The sequence below is a fragment of the Oratosquilla oratoria genome, chromosome 32 (genome assembly GCF_046742065.1).
Source record: "Oratosquilla oratoria isolate Oo_2021 chromosome 32, ASM4674206v1, whole genome shotgun sequence".
NCBI lineage: Eukaryota > Metazoa > Arthropoda > Malacostraca > Stomatopoda > Squillidae > Oratosquilla > Oratosquilla oratoria.
Genome location: NC_134808.1, coordinates 28,344,593 through 28,361,611, shown reverse-complemented (window position 1 = coordinate 28,361,611; position 17,019 = coordinate 28,344,593).

Below are 17,019 nucleotides of genomic sequence, written 5' to 3'. Positions count from 1 at the left end.
CTGAAATTTTCAGCCCTTGGTGGATGCCTTGGCTGGGTATTTCCCTTATAAAGGGGAAGAAACCTTTTGATATACAGATGCTCCTTAACTTGAGTTTTAGTTACATTCCGAACGTAACGTGAAAATGAACGTAAGTTGTTACTGTACGTTCCAGTAATGTATGACTTCATACTGTACTATACATCCATAAATTCTATTACCGTATCTTATAAAACACCCCTAAATCATTAATTATAAACATAACATTGTAAAATAATAACATTAATTTCAAAAATTAAATTCAAGGAACATAAAGTGAGATGGTGGAGGAGGAGGCGGCAATGCACATTCAGTCTGTTGTTTGTGCCATGTAAACAATGGATGCAGCGTCATGTGTAAGTATCGTTTGAACGTCTCGTACTACAGAGAGCGCGCTAAACTACTCGCAAAAAAAAAATTTTTTTAGTTTAAATGTAATATCGAAAAAAATGTAAAACAAATGAAGGTAAGTAGAGGAGCGTCTGTATAGATAAATGGTTTAAAATAATCACATGCTCAGTGTTGTAATGCACTGCCAAACAGCAAAGGGAGATGACAAGGGAACGGTGTGCGTGGAGAATGGTTGTCAGTAGACGAGAAACTGAATTAACCCAGATGGATTTCTGCTCTAGGTTCTTAAGGTGAGTGGAGAGGGACATTATTGAAATGGTGTGCTTAAACATACTTTGGCTGCAAGGATGTCATGCTGCATTGCCTTAAACTCCAGCAGTTGGCAGGGAACAGAAGAGAACAAATTGGTTGTTTATAGGTGAAGAGTGGGTGTGTTATGACTAGCATCCCCTTGTAAGGTGGAGAGGGGACTTTTAAAGTATGTAGTGGTGTAACCATGAAAATTCTATTCAAGAACCTTGAACCACAATAATTCTTGCCACATCAGTGGACCATCTCAAAGTGAAGTTCCCCTTTCCTGTGAACTAGTTTGACTCTTGTGCAGGAAACCCCACCAAATGTGGCCTAGGAGAAATCTAATCTATGTACCAAAAGCTTCTTCCACCTTGTAAGGAAAGTAGCCATGCACCCATTTGTTTACATTGCATCATTGCTATTTGTGGATGAAGGGTCATCCCTGTCTCCTGCCAGTGACCTGAGATTGAAGCAATGCAGCAAGACTTATCCACGACTTGGCCCCAGCATTCATCTACTTGGCAACCATTCCTCTTTGTATACCAAGGGCCTCTTCCCCTTTATAAGGGAAGGAGCCAACAAAGGCACACCCTTTGTTTCCTACTTCCCAGGGAATTCCTAGTAAATTTGAATAGATAATGTATTATAAAGATGGATATATTTAAAGGGGTGCATAGAGCAAGGGTTCTCAGCCTTACTTGGCCCATTCACCCCTTTCACCATTTGTCTGAATGTCATTCCCCCCTCCTTTCCAAGATTGCCTGTTTCAAAAAGTGCATTCTAAATAATATGCAAATATTACTAAAAACTTTTATTTTTTCCAAATTAGTATATATTTTTCCCATAGTGTAATTCCAGCCCAGGTGACAGTCCAGATAGGCCAAAACCTATAATTGCTTTCCTCACCGCGTAAACTCACTGGTCACAAATCACCCCCAGAAAACCCAAAATTCCCCCCTGGGGGTGAATTTCACCCGTAATGAGAACCCCTGGCATAGAGGGTTTAGGGAGAATGTGAATGCAGTGGTATTGGGAGACTGTAATGTTGAGGTAGGAAATGAACCTATAGATGAAGTGGTTGGTAAGTGGAGTTCCAGGAAAAAATCGTGGAGAGTTGATCATAGCAAATAATGTTTAGGAAGAAAGTAGAGCATAAGTATACATGGGAGAGGGTGGTAGATAATGTTAATGGACTATATAGTGGTAACCAGGTGTATAGAAGGAAGATTTAAGGATGTACATGTTCTAAAGGGGGAATACCAGTATTTTTTCGTGGAAGGTAAGTTGGGAGTGAAGAATGGAGAAAGGAAAAGGGCAAGGTAGGGAGGTGATTAAAGTGAACTGCTGTAATGAAAAAGAAAAGAGTAGTACAAGAAGTTAAGAGAAGAATGGGAGTGAAGGATAGAGTAGAACTAGGAATGGGGATGGTTCAAGGAGGGAGTTGCAAGGTGAGCAGAGGTGGTGTGTGGAACAAGGATGGGAGGAATTAGACAAAAGGTAATGAGTGGTGGGATGATGAAGCAAGGAAGTTTGTAGAAGAGAAGAAGCGAGCTGTCACAGATTGGTTACAAAATAGGATGAGAGGTACAAAGAAGTGAAGCACAAGATAAAGGGGAGAGCAGCTGTGAAATGGGCTAAGAGTATGACAGTTTTGAAAGAGGTTTGGTTACAAAATTGGATGAGAGGTACAAAAGTAGAGAGAAGTAAATAATAAGATAAAGGAGGTAAAGAGAAGAGCAGATGTAAGATGAGATAAGAGAAGTAAAAGATGTTTTGGAAAGAAGAAAAGGTAAAAGGTGCAGATGGAGAGAGATTGGAAGAGAAGGCAGTGTATTTTAGGGAGTTGCTAAATAAATGGAAAGGTTGCAGTGGGAAGTACAAAGAAAATGAGTGAGGAGAAATCAGGAAAGGTGATGTGAAAGCAGCTGTTAAGATGATGAGAGCAGGTAAGCAACCTGGGTTGGATGGGTGTGATATAGAATGTTAAAAAAAAAATAAAGTTCAGTGATGGTGGACTGACTGGTGAAGTCCTTTAATGTTTGTTTGAGAGGAGGTAATGCCGGAAAACTGGAAGTGCCTGTATAGTTTGATTGTACAAGGAAAAAGGGGACAAGTGTGAGTGTAGTAGTTTCAGAGGGATCAGCTTGTTGAGTGTAGTTGGGAGGGTCATGATTGAGAGGAATGGGGAGTAATTGGTGAGGAACTGAGTGGGTTTAGGAAAGGTAAGGGTTGCATGGATCAAATTTTTTGTGGTAAGAGATATGTTAGAAAGGTAAGGATGTTTTTTGGACTTTTATGGATTTGGAGAAGGGTTATAACAGTAGACAGGAAGGCACTGTGGGAGATATTGCAGATATGTGGGATAGGAGGAAAGCTTTTAAGAGCAGTCCAGAGTTTTTACAAGAGTAGTAGAGCTTCTGTTAGGATCAGAAATGGAGAGTGGTTTAAGGTAAGGGTGGGACTTTGTCAGGGATGTGTTATGTTGCCTTGGCTGTTTAATTTATACATGGATGGGGTGGTGCAAGGGTAGTGGGTAGGGGATTGGAGATGGTTAAAGAAAATGGAGGAAAGTGGGAGATAAGCCAGTTGTTTGCTGGCGACACTGCACTTGTGGCAGGATCAGAGGAGGGACAGGAAGCTAGTGATAAAGTTTGGGAAGGTGTGCAAAAGGAGGTTAAAGATAAATGTAGGTGTGCAAAAGAAGGAGGTTAAAGATAAATGTAGGTAAAAGTAAGGAGATGTACAAGGGGTGAAAGTGGCGGCAGATTGGAAGAGAGTATTAAGGGAGACTGGAGGAAGTAGATAGTTTTAGATATGTGGCGGGAAAGGGAATGGAGGTAGAATGTAGATTGAGAGAAGCAAGTAAATGCCTTGGAGGCTTAAAAAGTGTAATGAGAAATAGACATTTAGGAACGGATGCTAAGAGGAGATTGTATGGAGTGATTGTGTGTCGACAGCATTGTATGGGCCAGAAACATGGAAGATAAGAGAGGAGGAGTTTGAATGTATTTGAGGTGCCTGAGAAGTATGATAGGGGTTAGTAGGCTGGATAGAATGAGAAACAAAGAGATGAGGAGGAGAACAGGGAGGTAAAGGGAGTTGGGAGATAGGATAGGGTTGATAGAGTATTGGGATGGTTTGGACAAAGAATGAGTGAAGAAAGATTAGTAAAATGTGTGGAAGGAGTGAACGTGAGGGGGCGACCAAGGATGAGCTGGATGAATGGGGTAAAAGGGCCATTGGGAAAGGGGGATGTCTGTGGAGGAAGGACGGGAGGTGACAGGAGATAGGGGTGAATGGAAGGTGTGGGTAGGGGGTGAGGGAGTATGTATGAAAAATACATTGACGCAGCCCGAAGGGAGTTCTCCCCGTCTTCTCCATCTCTGTAGGAGGGGTCGCCGATTTGATGAAGCTGCCTTGCTGTGAATGTGCTGTCTTGTGACACTGCTTGTGACCCAGGCCAGTGGGCAAGATGCAGGGATGGCCCGTCATTCGGGAGCCAAGAAAAGGGGGATGGAATGGGTGGGAGTGTTTTTTATGCCTTTGTTTTTTGGCTACCTCCTTTGTAAGGGGAAAAAACCTTTGGTATATGTATGTATAAAGTTTTGCTTGCTACATTGATTCTGACCCAGGGCAGTGAGATGCAGGGATGACTCATCATCTAGGAGGAGCCAAGAAAAGGAGGGAAAAGCCGTTGGTACGTGTCTAATAAAAAAAAAAAAAAAGTTATACATCCCAGTTTCTGCCGAAAATCCCTCAAGGGGATGGATACGTCCCCTCTGGCCCCTGATGGGCTGAGTGATGATGTCACGGCAACGGAGACTACTGGCTGGTTGCGAGCAAAGCGAGCTCGCCAAAAGGGCCGAGCCCCCGCGTTGCGGGGTCAGGCGCAGCCCGTTGCTCGTGTATAATATATATATATATATACTGTATACACATCTATGTCCCTGTCACAATTCATGCACTAATCCAAATGAAACTGCCCAGATGAACGTCAATTTGGAAGTAGTCAACGTTCCACCACAGCAAGTACTCGGAAATCTTAGGAAAATCTGATCAATTTAGACTTGGGAGTCCGGATGAGACCATTTGATGCCCAAGCCTTTATGGATTACACAATCCGTTCCCTCTGGTTTCTCCCGGGGGAGACCTGAAGTCCCCAGATAATTGGTAACGGCCTTCGGGTTGGTTGTCCAGTCATTTGAGGGGTTATCGCACTGGGTTTCCACGAGCTTCACCAGTGCTGATAAATAATTATCTTTCCGTCATTTTGCGTCATTTTCCGTCTTTTCCGTCAAAGGTGAATGATGGACTAAGAGATTGTACACCCATACGAACGTCAGACATAATGTTGAAATGTTCTCGGAGGAATTGAACAGATTTCTGTAAGCGAAGTAATTTTCTAGTTTTTCAAATGGATGTAGGATTTGTAAGAAAAAATAGCCCAGTGTGATAGCCCCCTTGAGGGAAGAGTGAACCACAATTCGTTAGAACAAGGATAGAAAAAATGACGAACTAAGTCCATTACATCCACTTAGAACACGACCTGACGAGGTCTCCGCTCTTTGAAGGACCCTCGATGACACCCACCACGCCAAATCCTCAACCTCACACTAAACTCTCAACCTCACATTAAACCCTCAACCTCACACTAAACCCTCAACCTCACCCTAAACCCTCAATCTCACACTAAACTCTCAACCTCACGCTAAACCCTCAGCCTCATACTAATCCTCAACCTCACGCTAAACCTTCAGCCTCATACTAATCTTCAACCTCACGCTAAACCCTCAGCCTCATACTAATCCTCAACCTCACTCTAAATCTTCAACCTCACGCTAAATCTTTAACCTCACGCTAAACCCTCAATCTCTCAATAAACCTTCAACTTCACGCTAAACCTCACATTAAGTCCTCAACATCGCACTAAACCCTCAACCTCACAATAAACCCTCAACCGCACAATAAACCCTCAACCTCACACTAAACCCTCAACCTCACGCTAAACCCTTAACCTCACGCTAAACCCTCAACCTCACACTAAACCCTCAACCTCACGTTAAATCCTCAACATCACGCTAAACCCTACTCACATTAAACCCTCAACCTCACGGTAAACCCTTAACCTCACGTTAAACTTCAACCTCACATTAAACCCTCAACCTCACACTTAACCCTCAACATCACACTAAACCCTTACCCTCACGCTAAACCCTCAACCTCACACTAAACCCTCACCCTTACACTTATCCCTCAACCTCACACTTAACCCTCAACCTCACATTAAACCTTCACACTTAACCCTCACCCTTCATCTTCAACCTTACATTTCATCATTACACTTCGCCTTCATCCTCACACACACTTTACCCTCCCATTACCACTTTACTCTCACACTTCGTCCTCACACTTTCCATTAAATTTTACCGACACACAACCCTCGATAACCCGAAATATTGCCCTACATGCTGATTACTCGTCGAAATATATATATATGTATATATACAAGCGACCTTCGGTGGTGACTAACGTCACCGCTTTGGCCTGCGGCGCTAGGAGCTCGCTTCGCTCGCAGTTTAGCTGGTAAACTAAGATACTTCCCTTGAGCCAGAATATTTGTAATCAGGATTGTCCTTTAATAGCTCACCAAACTTTCGAACTATACGTTGGAAATCATTTATCATAGCTATTCTAGGTTTTAACCTTTTTATGTTTTTTGTACAATTTTGGAAATAATTCCATATGTTCATCTTTAAGGCCACGGGACAATATCTTATTACAATAAACCTCTTGTCTTTCTATTCCCTTTGTTTTAGTAACCCACATCCAATAATGCCTCTGTCGTTTTCTCTCCAAAGCTAAAGCTGATTTGCCGTCGTTGGACATGTTGTAGTAGCAAGACAACCAAATTCTATGACAGCTATACGCCTTTTCTTCAATGTTATCTTTATTAGCTGGTAAACTAAGATACTCTTCCCTTGAGCCAGAATATTTGTAATCAGGATTGTCCTTTAATAGCTCACCAAACTTTCGAACTATACGTTGGAAATCATTTATCATAGCTATTCTAGGTTTTAACCTTTTTATGTTTTTGTACAATTTTGGAAATAATTCCATATGTTCATCTTTAGGGCCACGGGACAATATCTTATACGACCATTCTTCAAAATGTCGGGAAACATAGTACCTCGATCAATTCTGTTGGCTCGGTCGGGGGCTTGGCTGCGCAAACAGCTGCCTACGGCCGCAGCTTTCCGCGCTCAAATCCCTCGTTTTCCCCTTCGGTCTCGGCCTCGGGGCGAAACCCCAACACGGGATCCCCAGCACGAAGTAGAATGCGAAGAAGAACGCAAAGGAGAACGCGAGGAAGAAGAAGAACGCGAAGACAATATCTTATACGCCCATTCTTCATAATGTCGGGAAACATAGTACCTCGATCAATTCTGTTGGCTCGGCCAAAAACTGACAAAAGTTCCCCAGCACGAAGAAGAACGCGAAAAAGAACACGAAGAACACGAAGTAGAATGAGAAGAAGAACGCGAAGAAGAAGAAGAAGACAATATCTTATACGCCCATTCTTCAAAATGTCGGGAAACATAGTACCTCGATCAATTCTGTTGGCTCGGCCAACAACTGACAAAAGTTCCAAATTGAGTGAAGTTTATTTTTAATTATATATATATATATATATATTATGTATGTATCTTTTCAACCACAATTCACTTTTAATTCCATGCCATCGCAGTTGAGATTAATGAGGAGCTCGAAAGGAAGCTGTTGGAAATTTAAACATGTTCGAGCCGAGGACTCGAACTCAGCTCGGACGTGACAGAGTCAGTGACTAAACCCATTGCGCTATCAAGAGAGATAGCTCGACCACGTTTCAATTTCCAATGTATGCTTCCTTCGAGCTCCTCATCAGTCTCGACTGCGATGGCATGGAATTAAAAGTGAATTGTGGTTGAAAATATGGTAATCTGTCCACTGGGAACCATTCAGTGTATGTATATGTATATATACACACATATATATATACACATGTATACACACATATGTATAAATATATATATATATATATATATATATATATATATATCCAACACTTGGAACCTATCTGAATTTGTTTACAAGAAACGTAACTACACATACTTGAGCAATAACTCATATTTGTCTTTGGATATAAGCACTGGTAAATTACAGCCCCCAACAACAAATTTTGTGTCGTCCAAGAGCAGGGCCGGATGAAGACATTAACCACTTACATTTTGTTGACCCCATGAAAAAGCTAAGGTCCTGAATATTACATATAAATTTCACTTCTCATAACTAAACTAAAAACAAATAAATGAATAAATAAAATAAATCCCTGTTCAAATCATGTTATGATTAAAGCAAAGCAAAACATACAGAAAGCTAATTAAATCCAATTCCTATGATGTCTTACGCACACACTTATTTTGCGGGTTGGTTAATCCAGCCCTCTACTCAGTGGCGGCTCCAGGATCAAAATTTGGGGGAGGGGGTAACATGAATTTGGTTAATAAAGATGGCGCTTTGGGGGAGGGGAGCTAACGTGAATTTTGTAAATATAGGTGACGCTTCTAAACAGATGTACTCTAGCACGAACACGATGATTTTGAATATAAATTGAAGTACATATTCTCGATTTAGTTTCTTTCAAAATATTGGGTATAAGTAATACTTATTCTTACATTTTTAGATATTTACCCTCAGTAATGTGTTGAGTATCTGGTTATTCTCACTGAAGTGTTTTGTAAAATTCTGGGGGTGGGGTGGAGGGGAATCTGCCACTGCATAACCGTTTTCTGTCACATACTGCTGTGCACGAGGCAGCTTTCTCGACCTTTGCAATGAGGTAATAAAAGAAGAAATTTTTTGAGGTGGTCTTCAGTCCCTAGTTTGCCCTGATATTTGTTCATATCTTACAGGCAACACACTAAGGAGCTGACGTTGAAAAAAGTTAAGAAAATAAACATACAATCGTTTACAGAAGCTGTTTTTTTTTTTCTCCAAAATTACTCAAGTTTGCAGTCATCTTACAAAACAACAAAGGTGTCCCTCAGAATTCCAGACCGGTATTTCGTCTCCCAAAGATTTTAGAAAATAATTTGACAAAATACTTGTAGCACACAGATCAGGGAAAATGTCACAGAATCACTGCATGGATTCATATTGGACAGACTTTGCAGAGAATCGCATTACGGGAACGTCATACGATACGAAGAAGGAAATTACGCTCGCGTTATATATATACTTCTTAAAAGCATTCGACAAAGTGACCAACCAATCCTGTTGGAAAATGGAATCTACGGTAAAATCCACAACAATACAGGGATTTCTAGTCGACTAAGAGCCGGGGAATTCCCTCTTGTATCCTTCTCCAGTTATGAGTGGGGTAATCCAGAGATCCGTTTTGGGCCCATTGTTGTTTATACCGACGCTTTCACGGACGACAGGATGCACACGCACGCGCGCGCACACACACACACACACACCTCTCGTGGCGCAGTGGTTAGAGTTCTCGCCTGCTACTACGACGGTCCGGGTTCGAATCCCGTTCAGGGCTGAAATAATTTCAGTATCGCTGCGCTGCGGGCTGTTACTCCAACTCTCGTGGGCGGGGAGTTGTGTGTGTGCGTGTAAGGTCACAGTATTACCCATAGATCGGTCATACGAGCTCTGAGCTTTCATCCGGGAGGTTAATAACTGTCGATCACGAGTCCAACACGTGATCCAAAACCATGGTGAATCACACACACACACTCCTCTCGTGGCGCAGTGGTTAGAGTTCTCGCCTGCCACTACAGCGGTCCAGGTTTGAATCTCGCCCAGGGCTGAAATAACTTTAGTATCGCTGCGCTGCGGGTTGTTACTCCAACTCTCGTGGGCGGGGAGTTGTGTGTGTAAGGTCACAGTATTACCCATACGAGCTCTGAGCTCTCACCTGGATGTTAATAACTGTCGATCACGAGTCCAACATGTGATCCAAGACATTGGCGAATCACACGACTCAATGGCGCAGTTAGTAGAGTTCTTGGCCGCCAATATGGCGGTCCGGGTTTGAATCCCGCCCAGGGCTGAGATAGTTTCAGTATTGCTGCGGTGGGAGTCGTTACTCCAACTCTCGTGGGCGGGGAGTTGGGTGTGTGTGTGCATCTAAGGTCACAGCATTACCCATAGATCGGTCATATATGAGCTCTGAGCTCTCTTCAGGGAAGGAAATAACTGTGGATCACGAGTCCAAAACGTGATCCAAGACCACGGTGAATCACACACACACACACACACACACACACACACACACACACACACACACACACACACACACAATCGGTGGCGCGGTTGGTGGAGTCTCCGACCGTCAGTACGGCGGTACCGGGTTCGAATCCTGCCCAGGGCTGAAATTATTTCAGTATCGCTGCGCTTCGAGCCATTACCCCAACTCTCGTGGACGGGGAGTTGGGGTGTGTGTGTGCGTGTAAGGTCATAGCATTACCCATAGATCGGTCATACGAGCTCTGAGCTCTCTTCCGGTAGGGAGATAGCTGTCGATCACGAGTCCAACACGTGATCCAAAGACCAAGGTGAATCACACACACACACACACACACACACACACACACACACACACACACACACACACACACACATATATATATATATATATATAATATATAATATGTGTGTGTGTGTGTGTGTGGTATATATATATATAATATATATAGATATATAAACACACACACACACACACACACATATATATATATATATATATATATATATATATATATATATATATATACACATATATTCTTGAAGACATTGTCTTTGTGTCTTAAGGTGGTCTTATTGTCTCTATTGAGATCTGAGATGATTTCTCCGTAGGAGGTCATCTGTGCTACCAAATCGCGATTTCGAGTCCCTTGACTCTTCTTCAGTGGCTTAGTATAGTGGCTGTCTCTATGTTAAAGTTGCTACTGAAATGAAAATGTCAGAGTATAGTATTAAAGGGCTGGACTAGCTGTGTTGTGTAATTGTTCTTGGTGTTGATTGGTCTCTCCGATCGGGTAATCTCTCCCTGTGCTCGTGTTGGCTTTGTCCGGCAACAGAGTTCCTTCTCATGCTCGGTAGCGCTAATAGGTCAGACATTTGGATGTTCAAACTAGGGTTCATATTTCTTTGATTAATAGCGCTTCTAAGATGGGGAGGCGACGGGTATCTTGGCATGTCGTTATGATGTTCGTATTTTTCACCATTGTTTCTTACCATCTCGCATCTGGAGCCCCCAAAAACCAGTTAAGACAGGAACATCAAACAACCCTCACAAGAGAAATAAAGGTGAAAAATATTGGGGGAAAGCTGGGGTAGTCAAGAGTAGTTAGTATTGGAAATTGAGGGAGCACATGGTTTGAGGTAAAGGTGGAGCAGCGTCAGGCAGGCCCGTGCAGATTGGGGGGGGGGGGGGTGCTGGAGGGTGCCCGAGCACCTGACCCTTTGCCTTGTGCCCCAAAACTGCCCTTCACAAAAATATATAAAAATGAACGAAAAATTATTTCTCACAGGCTTTTTTCCATTTTCTTACCATTCAGAAATTATAATGTGGAAAATTGTGTTGCACCCTACCGGGTAGTTGCCAAATACGAATAACAGCCCAAAGCACCTGCCCCTTGCAATGTCTGTGCACGTTACTGGCGTCAGGGCTGTGTCATGTCGCCATGGCTGTTCAATGTGTACATGGATAGGGAGGTAAATACGAGGGTGGTGGGCAGGAGACTGCAGATAGTGGAGAAAAGTAGGAAGTGAGCCAGTTGTTGTTTGCGGACGACACTGCGCTTGTGGCAGGGTGAGAGGAGGGATTAAGGTAGTTAGCGACGGAGTTTGGAAAGGTAAGGGTCAGTAGTGTTCACCCTATGTTGGGGCAAGCAACATAAGCCACATCTGGGAATCGCAGAGAAGTGAGTACAGGACTCGAGCAAGCGACAAAGAAGATAGACCGATAACGTTATAAGCGTCATTTAGATTCACTATTTTTAGATATGAACAGCAATTGGTAGCGAGACAGGGAGGGTAAGTTTCTAGAATACAAAAATACCCTAAGACGCCCCTCAAACTCGTATCTCACTCTCTGTGTTGTACACCCAGACTTCATGTGAGATAAAGATAACACACGAGAACAGGGCGAGAACGTCCACAAGGACAGAAGCGCTGGTGAACAACAGTCCATAACAACAACAATCGCCTCCTTGATCCCGCATCACGCCGAGCTAAATCTCGCCAACTTGTGCATTTGAACAGACAGAAGAGTACTTCATTTACTGTGTTCTAGACCTTTCTAAAACAGATTGGACAATGTGTCATTGATATTCGTATAGGTTTAATTTCTATTAATTCGTCATTCAGTGCCTCACTATAGTATATGACTCAAAGGGAATTCTACAAAAGTTACCACGTTCTCTATCGGCATTTGGGGTAACTACCAAACAGCGGACAATCGCAGTGAATTTTGTATACGAAAAGGAAGTAACAATGATGACTCATTTCCAAGTGTTTTATTGTTGGAGGACGATGTCCCTTGAGCCAAGATCGACATTCAACGTATTGACAGTTATCCCAACATTCAATTGAAGCGTTAGTTGGCGTGTCGAGGACTAAAAACGAGTGGAAACAAAGTCGACGTTGTGGAAATTTAAGTCTATTTTCCACGGCATTATATGACCAGTCTGATTTTTTTTTTCAAAGTATGTTTAGGCTTTGTTTCAATTTAGCTTCCCCATGTATCGCATTAGCCACTCATTGCTGTGTTTTGAGGCTTTCAAGGTCGTATTTTATCAGTGTTTATTTGAATTAAAATGGCTACAGGCCGCAAATTACGGAGGGATGCAATACAATGCATATTGCATAGGTTACAGCAAATTCGAATTCTATCTATTTAATTAGGCATATTTGGCCATGGGAATCATTCTCATTGTCAAGGGGATTTTAAATTTGTTTCAGAATAAGCATGGTCCTATTACATTTACGTATCTTACCAATTTCAGTTTAACACATTTTGGGTGTCAAAATTAATAGGATTATCAGTGTTCAAATAAAGATCACCAGTCTACATGATTATGTACAATTTAACTTTCTACGTCACTTATAATCATGTCTGTATAGTACATGTATACATATATTTTTACAACAACTGCTTTATGTGCTCACTGCTCGAGCCTTGCCTCAAATTCACTGATACTGTATTTTGGGCGCTGAGAAGGGCATTCCATAAATTCGCAACCCTCAAACTAAATGTGTTAAATCTTGCATTGCTTACATTGTACTCAAAGACTCTTTTGTCAATGTTCTCCACCCCTTTCAGGATTTTATATGTTTCAATAAGATCTCTTGAAGAGAGATGAGATGGAGGGAGGGAGGGGTGGTGAATGGGAGTGGAGTGGAGTGGGTGGAGATGAAATGGGTGGGGGTGGAATTATGCCTTTTGAGTTGGGCTACATCCCTTGTATGAGGGAAAAGTCCTTGGTATATGTACACATACGTACACATATACATATGTACGGTAAAATGCGAGGCGTTATTTGTGTACACACGGACTGGGTTGATTAAATCAAACACTGACCAGACAAAAAAATCCATATCACGTAAGAAACTAAATGCAGTATTGCTAATTTCCCTTCGTCCCGAAGTGGCTTTTGAAGTTGTAATTCTCAGTTCCGTCATCAACCAAGGACTGATGGAATGGCCCCTTCATATCAGCAGAATTGATTGAAAGTAGAATAATAATTATTCGATCCCTTTTTCAAAATTAAATGAAGTCGGATCCATTTCTCTTTAGAAAGTGAATACTGTTGCGAGGCATATAGATACATTTGTAGGCATATGCGCAATAACGAGATTCACCATGGTCTTGGATCACGTGTTGGACTCGTGATCGACAATTATTACCCTCCCGGAAGAGAGCTCAGACCTCATATATGACTGATCTATGGGAAATGCTGTGACCTTACACGCACACACACCCCTAACTCCCCGCCGACGAGAGTTGAAGTAACGACTCACAGCACAGCGACACTGAAATTATTTTAGCCCTGGGCGGGATTCGAACCCGGACCGCCGTAGTGGCAGGCGGGAACTCTGACCACTGCGCCACCGAGTCATAGCAATATTTGTTTCGATTTTTAGGAACTGTGTGACAAGATGCAGGGATGACCCGTCATCCAGGAGGTGCCAAGATAAGAAGGAGGGAGGAGGGTGGAGGGGAGTAGAATATATAGGAAATGGAATGGGTGGGAGTGGTTTCCATGCCTTTTTCTTTTTGGCTACCCCCCATGTAGGGGGAAAAAGCCTTTGGTATATGTATGTATGTATGTATGTATATGTGAATCGCTATTGACGAGAGCTGTGAAGCGCACACAGTCATATACGCTTCGGCAAAAGGAAAACATTTGCAATCCATCGTATTAACATAACAATAGGAGCCTTGTCAAATATTTGGCAATACTCACCATGCAGTATCAACAGGGATAGAAACGCTGATGAAATGCACTCCATAACAACAACATAACGTCAACAGCTTTCTATCCTATTGAGCAAAGAAGCTATTGTCGACTTCAAAGATTCTCCACTCTCTAATGAATACGTAAATAATATTTATGATTCAGTTAGAATAATGAAATAAGATAAGATAAAATAATCAAATGAAGTAAATGAAATAAGATTAGAATAAAAGTAAATGGTATTCGTGCCCGTCGATCTCTCTGGCTGAAATAATAAATACGTCTGCAGTCATTTTCCGAAGCTCCATTTCCAAAGTATGGGAATTTATGGAAAATCCCTAACAAGTCGCTTTCATACCCTACTCCACCGTGCTCCAAAATCAACTTACCACATTATCCGTTCAAGTGGGTTAATCATTTGTTCACCTGCCATCTTCAAAACAGCATTTTCGAAACTAGTCGACTTTAAAAGTCCCATGAATGTCGAAATTATTACCTTGAATGTCACACTCTTACAGACCTATTACACTGGTCAACAAAGAATTTGTCCCAAGGAAGACAATAGCTGTATCTGATATGTTTTGGCATGCAGAATCCAAAAAATAATGTCCAATTTTTTACATCACCCACAGTTTTTGTGTTTCAAGGTATGTTACCGTGTGTTATGTGGGATAAAACTCAATCAAGCGGTTGGCAACACTGCGTAAGATTGTTATACGTTTGGCAGTACTGTGTTTGAAGGGTTAGTGTGAGGTTGTGTAGTGCGCATTTGTGTGGCAATAAGTTTGTAATATTGTACAGTAGCGTACCGGCCATTCACTTTCACAATAACAAGAAACTGTATAAACTACCCAGACAATTTTTGCTTTATTTGCGGTGTATTAACATTCAAGTCTCAAAGGCGGTGTTTCACGCCATTGATTAAAAAGTGTTATGAACATTATTTTGGATGCAAACTGGGGGACCAGGATAAAAAGCTGGGCCCCTCATGTGTGTTGTGTAACCTGTGTCAGGCTTCTCACTACATGGACCATATGGCTTTTGCCATTCCTATGGTTTGGAGAGAACCAAAAGATTATACTTCAGATTGCTATTTCTGCATTAGAAATATAAAAGGTATAATATCAACATCTAAGCATATTGTGAAATATCCTAATTCATCATCTGCTATGAGACCAGTGCCACACAGTCAAGACTTCTCTGTACCTGCCCCCCCCAAAAAAAAAAAAAATATATATATATATGTATATATATTTATATATATACATACATATACCAAAGGCTTTTTCCCCCTACATGGGGGGGTAGCCAAAAAGAAAAAGGCATAGAAACCACTCCCTCCCATTCCATTTCCTCTATACTCCACTCCCCTCCACCCTCCTCCCTCCCTCTTATCTTGGCACCTCCTGGATGACGGGTCATCCCTGCACCCTGTCCACTGCCCTGGGTCAGAAGCAGTGTCGCAAGACACAACACATCCACAGCAAGGCAGCTTCATAAATTCGGCCACCCCCTCTCCATCCCCTCATGTAGAAAAGGAGAAGATGGGGAGAAATCCCTTCGGGCTGCGTCAATTTTTTTCTCATACATACTTCCTCACTCCCCATCCCCCACCCACTCCCACTCATGCATCACAGCATCATCTATACACAACCCCTCTCCATTCACCCCTATCATCTGTCCTCTCCCGTCCTTCCTCCACAGACATTCTTCTCTTTTGTAATGCTCCTTTCACCCCATCCATCCATCTCATCCGAGGACGGCCCCTCATATTCACTCCCTCCACCTCTGCCTTCCACACTTCTTTTACTAATCTTTCATCACTCATTCTTTCCATGTGTCCAAACCATCCTAATACTCTTTCATCAACCCTATCTCCCAGTTCCCTTTCCACCCCTGTTCTCCTCCTCACCACCTCATTTCTCACTCTAATCTAGCCTAGTAACCCCTATCATAGTTCTCAGACATTTCATCTCAAACACATTCAAACTCCTTCTCTCTTCCTCTCTCATGTTCCATGTTTCTGCCCCGTACAATGCTGTTGGCACAATCACTCCTTCATATAACCTCCTCTTATCATCCATTCCCAGATGTCTATTTCTCATTACACTTTTTAATCCACCAAGGCATTTACTCGCTTCTCTCAATCTACATTCTATCTCCACCCCCACTCCTCCCTTTCCTGTCACATTCGCACCCAAGTGTCTAAAACTATCCACTTCCTCCAGTTTCCCACCCTTAATGCTCACTTCCAGCCTACTGCCACTCTCTCCCCTCGTACATCTCATCACCTTACTTTTGCCCACATTTATCTTCAGTTTCCTTCTTTCACACACCTTCTCAAACTCTGTCACTAACTTCCTCAATCCCTCCTCTGATCCTACTACAAGCGCAGTGTCGTCCGCAAACAACAACTGGCTCACCTCCCACTTTTCTCCATTTTCTTTAATCATGTCCAACCCCTGACCCACTACCCTTGCATTCACCTCTCGCACCACCCCATCCATGTAAAGATTGAACAGCCAGGGCGTCACAATACATCCCTGACGAAGTCCCACCTTTACCTCAAACCATTCACACACTCCATTTCTAATCCTAACACAAGCTCTACTACTCTCGTAAAAACTCTTGACTGCTCTTAACAGCTTTCCTCCTATCCCATATATCTGCAGTACCTCCCACAGTCCCTTCCTGTCTACCCTTTCAGCCAATCTATTCTTCAAGTGAACCACATTTATTAAGTCAGGGAGATCTGAATGATCTTGTGCAGGATTTAAACTTGTAAAAAAAAAAAAAAAAAAAAAAAAAAAAAAAAAAATATTGCTTCCAGGATAAAGGGCTAGAA